An 11,214-nucleotide genomic window follows, 5' to 3' on the forward strand; every position below is an offset into this window, starting at 1 on the left:
GGTTTAATCTAATCTCTCTGGCAGCAGCAAGGAAAAGTTCTAGATAGAATTTGGTGCGTAAATTCAGCCAGGTCTCCACCCTCTTTCAGCGCTGCTATTCAATCCTGCAAGATGTGAAGTGTGCCTCTGAGCATGTGCTGATGCTGTCTGGTATCCAAAAGCAGGGATTTGGGTCAGAAAGGCATAGCTTCCAAGCAGGTTTGAGCCCGAACACCATCCCCCCTCCACCAAAAGTAACCAATTAGGACACGATCCTATGAGTGTTTAGGGGATGCTGGGAGATTTGGGACTTTCCCCCCCTGTCTAGCCATGCATAGGACTGTGCCTTAAATGAATTACCTTCACCCCCTCATGCCATCTTCTGAAGAGAGGTCTCTGTAACAGAACCGTTGTCTGGATGCCAATTTAAATGTCACACTCGGTTTTATCTTTGTGTGTGCGCGTGTGCTCTTGTTTCTCAGCTGATAGTTGTTTATTTAATTTATATCCTGCCTTTTTGACAAAAATGGCTCGTTGTGATATATTTGCTTTTATTTTGTTTCATCTAAGTTGTCCATCAATTTGATCGCCCATAGGGTAAAAGGGCAATTCATACATATATAAAATAAATTAAACTATTAAGGATAACAAGTGGGACTGCAACAAAATGTTGTGATGTGGAGCTTTGCTGTTCAGAATTGCAGGGATTCCGTTCCAAATCAGTGTCCTCTTTTCTGGTGATGCAGGCCCTCTTTTTTGACAGTAAGTAGCCACCTTACCTCTCTTAGACTGTTTTCTCCTTAGGGTTATTTCCCTAAAGTGTTGTTGTTGTCGTTGTTGTTGTTGTGCAAAGCTTGAGGTTTCCATGACTGAAGGATTGTTGGCCCACATTCCTGCTGCTGCTGGTCTCACACAGACTTGAGGGACTCCAGTATGAACACTGTTTATTTCTTGTAGTCTTTCTTCCCTTATATTCCACAGTGAGGCTGTATATAAGTGCTAACAGGCCCTGATTTTCTCCCCTCTAGATCAGCATGGCTTGAGACGACCAATGGTTTTTCAGAAAGCTTGAGGAAGATTGCATTACTGCTTCCAGTAAAACAATACAAATGCCTTCCAGAGGAAAAAAGTAGGGTGACTCTTCCCAGCATGAGCCTCACTCGGGAGCCGGCCACCCCTAGCCTTCTCAAAACTGCTTACATGACACTCGCCTATTCCCCCCTGCCCCCAAGAGCACCTTTATGATGGCGCACGCTTCTGTGACAATGGCTTTTGAGGTCTTTTTATAAACTTTAAATTGAAGGCTATTATATTAGAATACCCCCTTCATTCCATTAAGGCAAGCAATTGCATTGCTGTTAAGACCATGAAAATTGTCTTGATGATGGCTCATTGATGCCACAAGCCCCCCAAACCACATGGTTTCGCTCCTGCGGGGTTGCGCCATGTTATCCCCACAGGCAGGAGCAAGCACAGGGTTTATATGGACCATCATCGGGGGGGGGGGGAGCGATTGCCACCACTGCTGCCTGTGCCTTCTAGGCTTTGACGAGAACTTTCCAAAAGGGAGACTTTTCTCCCTACTCCAGAGGCAGTGCAGGGGCGTTCTGGCGGCCATTCAGATCGCCGGCCCACCAGCCCACCCCCTCCTCCCTGCCGGAGCGGACTGTGACCATTCGTCTAGCCACACCTTCGCCACAACCCTGGAGCGCAGAGACAGATGCCGATGCGCCATCCTTGCCACACTTCAGACAAAATTTGGGTAAGTCCACAACTCTTTTGTTTCAGCGCTTCAAGGGGAAGCCCCGGGGTGGGTGCGCAGCGGCCTCTGCATGGTATAATTGACACCGCGCCACTGCACACCCACCTTGGGCCTTTCATCATGTATAGACACCCCCAAACTAGCCTCCTTTGGTTCCTGCATTGGCGTTCCTTCCCAGCATCTGCATGGGAAGGAGCGCCAATGTGGAGTTGCCGCTGCCACCACCGGCAGACCAAGCACCCAGGAAGGGGGAGGAAGGGGGAAGCCAACTCTTCTCCCTCTGGCTGCCCCATTCCTCTCCCCCCCCACCTGTTTTTGTTTTTGTTTTAATCTGTAGATGCGAAGCTTTGCATCTACAAAAATTTTAAAAAAATAAAATCTGGGGGAAAAGAACGGGGCAGCCAGAGGGAGGTCAGATGGAGGCGAGATAGCTGCCCCATTCCTCTCCTCCCCCCGCCAGGTGTTTATTTATTTATTTATTTATTTATTTATTTACAGAGACCTGTGGCACCTGACTTGGAGCTCCCAGCCTGCCCTCTTCCCTGTCCAGCCTAGCCGATGGCAACCAAGCGGGGGCGCCATCAGCTGACACGCCTCCGCAGACAAAAAAGTTGGGGTAAGTGCCCAATTTTTTTTTCAGCGTAGTTTCTGGGGTTTGCCCCAGGATGGCTTTGCAATGGCGGCTGCGTCATGTAGATAACCTGCTGCCACTCCGAATCCACCCCGGGGCAAACTCTTCATCAAGTATTCTGTTTTTCATACTGGCCAGTAACAGGTGCCTGAAGAGCCAGAGACCTCCAGTATCAGAGGCAGTATTTTATTTATTTATTGCATTTTTATACCGCCCAATAGCCGAAGCTCCCTGGGCGGTTCACAAAAACTAAAACCATTCCAAGTATAAAACAAACAGTATAAAAACATGATATAAAATACACATTAAAAACTGATTAAAAACATACCATACATGATTAAAACATCTTTAAAACATCCTAAAAACATTCTAAAATTTCACTGGATAGGCCTGCCGGAATATAGGATCAGTAAGCCTATATACACCAGTTGCTGGGGAACATTGGCGTTGCACTTCTGTCCTGCTTGTGGATTCGTGGTGGATAGCTAGTTGGTCACTGTGTGAACAGAGTGCTGGACTAGATGGAACGTTGGTGTGATCCAGCAGGGCTCTTCTGATGTTCTTATGATATACAACCTTAGGAGTGCTCCTGAATGTGGCACAGGTGCTAGATGTTTGCAGAAGGGGATTCCTCAGGGACAGGTGCCCATCTGATCTATATGATTTTGCTGAAAGCTTTGAAGTCTGTGGGGATCTCGCCCCAGGAGATGTGATAACTGGGGATGAGGAGGAGTCTTAACATGCACGTTCTTGAATGCGTACATTCTCCCGGTATCTGTGGTACAGGGATTAAAGCTGCTCTAGGAATGACACTGGAATGTGGGACCTAAGGTGGACAGTCCTCTATTTGAAGGGCTGTCTGAGGACTGTCCTCTACTTGAAGGCATCCTCTCTTCGAAGGGCTGTCCAGCTCATGTCTGGTATAAAGATATAGGACCATTAGAAGGAAGAGATGGCCTTGAAGTTCCCTACCAAAAGCACCTTAACAGCAGACTAAACGGGCAGATACCACCGGTGAACTGGTCAGAGTCTCCACACAATGGTGAGATGAACTGTATTTCTATTTCGTTAATAATAATAACTTCTGAATTTGCATCTATGCATAGGAGATGTGATAACATTTTATGGAAATTGGTGCTCTCTTTGATCTTTTTGGTTGTTCTGTATGTGCCTGGGTCACAGAGGGTGCAGCAGTGTTGGCACAAGAACACTTCCCAACCAAAACATCCCTCTTATTGACAGCTGATTCTCATGCTGCAGCCCCATGAGGGATCGCCCTGCATGCCGTGACATAGCAGCTCCAGGGTGTACGTATGTGTGGTCCAAAAAAGAGGATAAAGGGAGACCTGATAGAGGCATACAGAATTATGTATGGTGTGGAGAATGACATTTTTCTCCCTTCCTCATAATACTAGAACCTTGGGTTAACCCGTGAAGCTGATTGGTGGGAGATTGAGGACAGATAAAAGGAAGTACTTCTTCACACAGTGCATAGTTAAACTGTGGAATTCACTACCACAAGATGTAGTGATGGCTGCCAACTTGCATGGTTTAAAGGGGGGTTAGATAACTTTCTGGAGGAGAAGGCAATGGCTTCAAGTCCTGATAGCTATGTTCTACTTCCAGTAGCAGAGACACTAAGCCTATGTACACCAGTTGCTGGGGAACATGGGTGTGAGGGTGCTGTTGCACTTGTGTCCTGCTTGTGGATTCTTGGCCAACAGATGGTTGGCCACAGCGTGAACAAAGTGCTGGACTATATGGACCCCTGGTCTGTTCCAGAATGGCTCATCTAATGTTCTTATCTGAAGGTCATAGGAAGAGTTTTTCCAGGCCGGGATTGCACAATTCCTGACTGGCATTTCTATGGAGGAGCCTTTCGAAACCAGTTGTATTGAAGTGCAACTCCCAGCCATTTTGGGGATGGTAGGAGGTGAATCCCAACATAACTAGAGGGTGTCAGATTGGGAAAGGCTGCTTCAGAGAAACAAGCCCACATTGGCAGGAAGTCTGTTTTGCAGACAACAATGTGTAGAGGAATACAGCTGACCGGAATGGAGAACAAACAAAACTAGGCAAACAATTCTTTCTCAGTCTCCCTCTTCCCCACCCTAAGGCATAATAATACTGACTTCCCTTACAGGGCTGTTGTAAAGCAGGGATGGGCAATCTGTGGTCCCCCGGATATTGGACTACAACTCCCATCATTCATCACCCTTGACTATGCTGGCCAGGGCTGATGGGAGTTGCAATCCAATAACATCAGAAGGGCCAAAAGTTGCCCACCCCTGTTCTAAGCAGTGAAAACTTCCAGGGGCAGCAATGCAGGGCGAAAGAGCGCCGGGGAGATAGAACGGCGCACAACAGGCTCCTCTCTCTCTGCCCTTCTCTCCCTCTCTGTGGCAAAATATGCATTCTAGTGTGTAGAACTGATAAGAATTTATTGTATCTTGTAGGTGTGACCAGTTCTGTGTCTGTATGTGTTGTGAAATATCTATGAGTAATGGAATGTCTTCTTAGAAATGGAGGCAGGCGGCCACGAATGGGTCAGCCAAGTACTGGAAGCAGCACACTGCTGAGCAGGGATACCTTCATCTGGGTGCTGCTGGTGTCAGTGGCAGACGTGGCTACATTGAGAAAAACGGGAAAGGTGGTATGACCAGGTCCAAAACAAAGGATGAGGTCATCGGCATCCTAGGGGTTATAAAAGGCCAGGATTTGATCAGTTCGGGAGAGAGATCCTGGGAGAACCGGAAATCCGCCATCCGTGCGCAGGCTGGCTTCACCCACCCTGCCTGCCATTTAGGTAAATAATATGACACTTTGGCATTGACTGTTGGATTGAGAGGAAATGAAGTTTTATGATGCTTGCAATATGCTTGCTATCCTTTCAGTGATTATAACTTGTGTGTGTTTAGGAATGTTTGTGATCTGCGTCATCTGAGCTAAAGCTTGTTTTTCTCTTAGACTGTTGGAGAGATAAAAACGTGTCCTTTAATAACAGAATTTGTATTGTCTAGCTTGAGAGAAGTTTCAGGGACCATTACCCGTCCATTAATTCTTGAAGCCCAAAACACTCGGTAAAGACTTGTAAATCTGTCATTGGGTGGGGTCTGTGCTTAGAACTGTTGCATTCTCTCTTGATCTGGTGAATCAAGTGATACACCTGTTCAAGTCCGATAAACAAGCTAGTTGGATGGAGTGAGAAGTAGAATCATAGAATAGTAGAGTTGGAAGGGGCTTATAAGGCCACTGAGTCCATCTCCCTGCTCAATGCAGGAATCCACCTGACAGATGGCTGTCCAGCTGCCTCTTGAATGCCTCTAGTGTGGGAGAGCCCACAACCTCCCTAGGTAACTGGTTCCATTGTTGTACTGCTCTAACAGTTAGGAAGTTTTTCCTGTTGTCTAGCTGGAATCTGGCTTCCTGTAACTTGAGCCCATTATTCTGTGTCCTGTACTCTGGGATAATGGAGAAGAGAGCCTGGCCCTCTTCTGTGTGACAACCTTTCAAGTATTTGAAGAGTGCTATCATGTCTTCCCTCAAACTTCTCTTCTCCAGGCTAAACATGCCCAGTTCTTTCAGTCTCTCCTCATAGGGCTTTGTTTCCAGACCCCTGATCATCCTCGTCGCCCTCCTCTGAACCCCCTCCGCCTTGTCTGCATCCTTCTTGAAGTTTGGTGCCCAGAACTGGCACAGTACTCAAGATGAGGCTTAACCACGGCTGAATAGGGGTGAACCAGTACCCTGCGCGATTTGAAAGCTATACTTCTATTAATGCAGCCCAAAATAGCATTGGCTTTTTTTGCAGCCACATCACACTGTTGACTCATATTCCACTTGTGATCTACAACAACTCCAAGATCCTTCTCATTTGAAGTATTGCTGAGCCAAGTAGTTGGGTCCTGAGATCCAGGACAAATAAAAGGAAGTACTTCTTCACACAGCGCATGGTTAAATTATAGAACACTACCACAACATGTAGTGATGGCCACCCATTTGGATGGCTTTAAAAGGGAGTTGGATAAATTCCTGGAGGCGAAGGCTATCAATAGCTGCTAACCTTGATGGTCGTGTGCTATCTCCAGTATCCGAAGCAGTAAGCCTGTGTGCACCAGTTGCTGGGGAACATGGGTGGGAGGGTGCTGTTGTATCATGTCCTGCCTTGTTGGTCCCTGGCCGATGGCTGGTTGGCCACTGTGTGAACAGAGTGCTGGACTAGAGGGACCCTGGGTCTGATCCAGCAGGGCGCTTCTCTTACGTTCTTAGTTACTCTTCTCAGCCCCTCCCCTGCCCCTTCTCTCCCCTAGCATGCCAGCTTTGGCAACTCATTCCTGGCTTGTAATAAGACACGGCTCCCACCCTTCCCCAATTAGATTAAGGGTTTCCCCCATATAAAGCTTGGTGATTTGCACAGCTGGCTGTGTACATCTATTTCTCTTTTGCTTTCTGTTGCTTACATATGCATTGCATAGATACAAAGTTCAGCCTTTCCCCAACAAGGAAATAAAGCACTTGCCTCTTCCTCCAAGGTGATCTCTCAGAAATAACTTTTCGCTCACAAACCTCTTTTTCTCCAGCTGGAAGAATCACTCAGGTGTCTTCAGCATCTACGCAAAACAAGGTAACCAGAGCATCCTAACTTATCTGGGTCTTTTACAAAACAGGGCATTTACGAAATGAAACAGATGTTTGGGGCCATGGGGTGGTGTGTGCTTAGCAACCAGCAAGCTTTGCGGACTGGAAGCCCAAGAGAGTTAGCAGGCAGAAGCTCTTTCGAGGTAGACCCTGGGGGCACTTTCCAGGAGGCCCCACGAAGAATAACACTTCAGCGCTTTTCTCTGGATGCCAGAGCAATCCAGAGCCTCTCCAGTTTGTCTTTATTTTTTTTAATAAAGTAACGTTTGGGTGAGAAATGGATGGAAAAGACAAGAAACACAGCTGCTGTATGGACCTGAACTTGCCGATTACGAGTATTGTCTGGGAAAAGATTAGTGATCTTTTTTACACATTAAGGGGAAATGGGCATGCTTTTAAAGATATGGAAATGCACCAGACTAAATTGCCAACTCCTTGGGGTGCCTACAACAAAGGTGGGGTGCCTGTGCCTTCCAGATGTTGTCAAACTCCAACTCCCATCAGCCCCAGCCAACACAGGCAATGGTGAGGGATAATGGAAATTGTAATTTTACAACATCTGGCAACATGTTCCACATCACTGGTGTACATGGATGTATTTTACGAAGTAGCATGGCTCATGGAGTTGCCCACTCTGACTTGGAAGGGTTTGGGGTCCTTTTTTTTTTTTGCCAGCTTCATCTTCTCCCAGATATGTGAGATCTGATGGTAAATATTTATTTCACTACTGAGGGAGGGCAGCATTCTGCACAGGCTCAGAAGCACACTTCTTCATTAAATTAACCTCTGTGTACAGAGGCAGGATAAATATAAACGTGTTCAGAGGAGGGCAACCAGGATGATCAGGGGTCTGGAAACAAAGCCCTATGAAGAGAGACGGGAAGAACTGGGCATGTTTAGCCTGGAGAAGAGAAGATTGAGGGGAGACATGATAGCACTCTTCAAATACTTAAAAGGTTGTCACACAGAGGAGGGCCAGGATCTCTTCTAGATCATCTCTGAGTGTAGGACTCGGAATAACGGGCTCAAGTTAAAGGAAGCCAGATTCCGGCTGGACATCAGGAAAAACTTCCTGACTGTTAGAGCAGTACGACAATGGAACCAGTTACCTAGGGAGGTTGTGGGCTCTCCCACACTAGAGGCCTTCAAGAGGCAGCTGGACAACCATCTGTCAGGGATGCTTTAGGGTGGATTCCTGCACTGAGCACCCTTCCAACTCCACTATTCTATGATTCTATAAACACCTACACTAGTTGTGTAGGCTCCCCACCATGGGCAGTGTTCAAGTCAGCCTGCCTGGGCATGGCCCCCAGGTCTTCTGAGCTGTGCTCTGGGTCTTCAGAGCTGCTCCAATTGCCATCACATGCCTTAATACAAGCCTGTTTCATCCCTCTGCACTCACTAGCCTTACAGTTTCTAGGAGACCATGGGTCTCACTGAAGGCACCAGCCTGTTAAACTAGAGGTAAGACTGCCACCTTTTCTTCCACAGTCTGCTCATTGTTTTTATTAAGTCCAGAGTCCAAAATTGCCTAACAGCATCACTGTCATCTGGCTTTCTCAGGGTGTGTGCTTGACTTTGCAAAGTCCAACCCCCTGCTCAATGCAGGAATCCACCCTAACGCATACCTGACAACCATCTGTCAGGGATGCTTTAGGGTGGATTCCTGCATTGAGCAGGGGGGTGGATTCGTTGGCCTTGTAGGCCCCTTCCAACTCTACTATTCTGTGATTCTATGATTCTATTGGGCAATTGCACTTGGCCCTTGGCAGCGTAGCCCTGGCAAAAGGAATAGCAGGTGTATTGGCTGTTCACAGTCTTCCTTGTGTGTTTCTTCCTCCAAGCTGGCCCAGGTACCTTACCTTGGGGGGAGAATAGAAGTGGATTTGCTTGCAAAAAGGGGTTGAATAAGCAACAGGGTCTGAATATGGGGCAAGGTAACATATGAATATATGGCTTGCTACTGCTTTAAAGCGCTTTATAACAGTTTTGACAACTGTATATGGAGTGTGTCCTGGGCCCCAACAGTTATTATTATTATTATTATTATTATTATTATTATTATTATTATTATTAGTATCCCGCCTTTTGCCCAATGCTGGGCCTCAAGGCGCCCTTACAAAGTTTAAAATATACATGGGGGGGAGGGAAACAAAACCATAAACAATTAAAAATACACAACAAAATTATAAGACATTAACATAGATAGAGGGCTGGATTATTCTCCAAAGGCCTGCTTGAACAAAAAAGTTTTAGCCTGCTTCCGAAAACCCATCAAGGAGTAAGCCAGCCTAGCTTCCCCGGGAAGAGAGTTCCAGAGCACCGGAGCAGCCACCGAGAAGGCCCAAAACAGTTGTCAAAACTGTTATAAAATGCTTTAAGCAGTAGTGTAGTTCCTGCCCTGGAGTGTGTCTGCAGCTCCTTGGCTCTGCGGTCATCTTTCTGGAGTGTACGAGCTTTTTTAATGATCCATGTGGCTAGATTCCAGGGGCTGCATAGAATCATAGAATAGTAGAGTTGGAAGGGGCCTATAAGGCCATCAAGTCCAACCCCCTGGATGATCCTGCTTGGCCTCAGGAGTTTGCACTAAGCTAGAGAAAGGTGAATAGATATGGGAGGAGGAAAGGGGCTTCTTGCTCTTTGATGTTCAAAAGCCACAATGTGCCCTGTGGCACCTTAAAGTCTTGCAAATTTACTGTGTCATAATAAACCTTCATTAATGTGACCCTATGGAAAGGAGGACAGGGCTCCTGTATCTTTAACAGCTGTACCGAAAAGGGAATTTCAACAGGTGCCATTTGTATGCATGAAGTACCGGCTGAAATGCCCTTTTCATCACAAAGCTGCAGGACCCCTGCCCTATTGTATCTGGTGACATTAGGCAGGGCTCCTGCAGCTTTAACTGTTGTGGTGAAGAGGGAATTTAACCAGGTGCTGCATGCATACAAATAACACCTTCTGATATTCTCTTTTTCTATATTATTATTATTATTTATTTATATAGCACCATCAATGTACATGGTGCTGTACAGAGTAAAACAGTAAATAGCAAGGCCCTGCCGCATAGGCTTACAATCTAATAAAATCATAGTAAAACAATAAGGAGGGGAAGAGAATGCCAACAGGCACAGGGTAGGGTAAGCAGGCACAGGGTAGGGTAAAACTAACAGTATAAAGTCCGCACAACATCAAGTTTTAAAAGCTTTAGGAAAAAGAAAAGTTTTTAGTTGAGCTTTAAAAGCTGCGATTGAACTTGAATCTGTAACAACTGTTACAGATACGGAAGCCTTGTCCTCCTTTTCATACGGTTGCCCTAGAATGTATGTTTATAAATTATCTGCCTCTCTATCCATACATCCACAACGCAGGCCTTTCTGCTGCAAAAGTTTTTTCAAAAAAATGTGTCTAATCAGAGGGCCTTTTTAGCAGTGGCACCCCGGTTGTGGAATTCTCTCCCCCTGATTCCACTTAGCTCCTACATTAGGTGCCTTTCAGTGCCAAATGCAGGCTTTTCTTTTTCAGCAGGCCTTTTGATGACTCTTGTTTGTTGAATATTTCTGATTTAAATTGTTAGTTGTTGTTATGACCTGCTCCAAGATCACACGTGCTGAGGGGTGTGGTAGACATTTTTATAAATACAAAAAACAAAACAAAACCCTCGTTTTTTAAAATGCCATGGGGTGAGGTACTGGTTCCTCTCTATTCGGCCCTGGTTAGGCCTCATCTAGAATATTGCGTCCAGTTCTGGGCTCCACAATTCAAGAAGGACGCAGAGAAGCTGGAGCGTGTTCAGAAGAGGGCAACGAGGATGATCAGAGGTCTAGAAACAAAGCCCTATGAAGAGAGACTGAAAGAACTGGGCATGTTTAGCCTGGAGAAGAGAAGATTGAGGGGAGACATGATAGCACTCTTCAAATACTTAAAAGGTTGTCACACAGAGGAGGGCCAGGATCTCTTCTCGATTCTCCCAGAGTGCAGGACACGGAATAACGGGCTCAAGTTAAAGGAAGCCAGATTCCGGCTGGACATCAGGAAAAACTTCCTGACTGTTAGAGCAGTGCGACAGTGGAATCAGCTACCTAGGGAGGTTGTGGGCTCTCCCACACTAGAGGCATTCAAGAGGCAGCTGGACAACCATCTGTCAGGGATGCTTTAGGGTGGATTCCTGCATTGAGCAGGGGGTTGGACTCGATGGCCTTGTAGG

The sequence above is a fragment of the Elgaria multicarinata genome, chromosome 3 (genome assembly GCF_023053635.1).
Source record: "Elgaria multicarinata webbii isolate HBS135686 ecotype San Diego chromosome 3, rElgMul1.1.pri, whole genome shotgun sequence".
Taxonomy (NCBI): domain Eukaryota; kingdom Metazoa; phylum Chordata; class Lepidosauria; order Squamata; family Anguidae; genus Elgaria; species Elgaria multicarinata.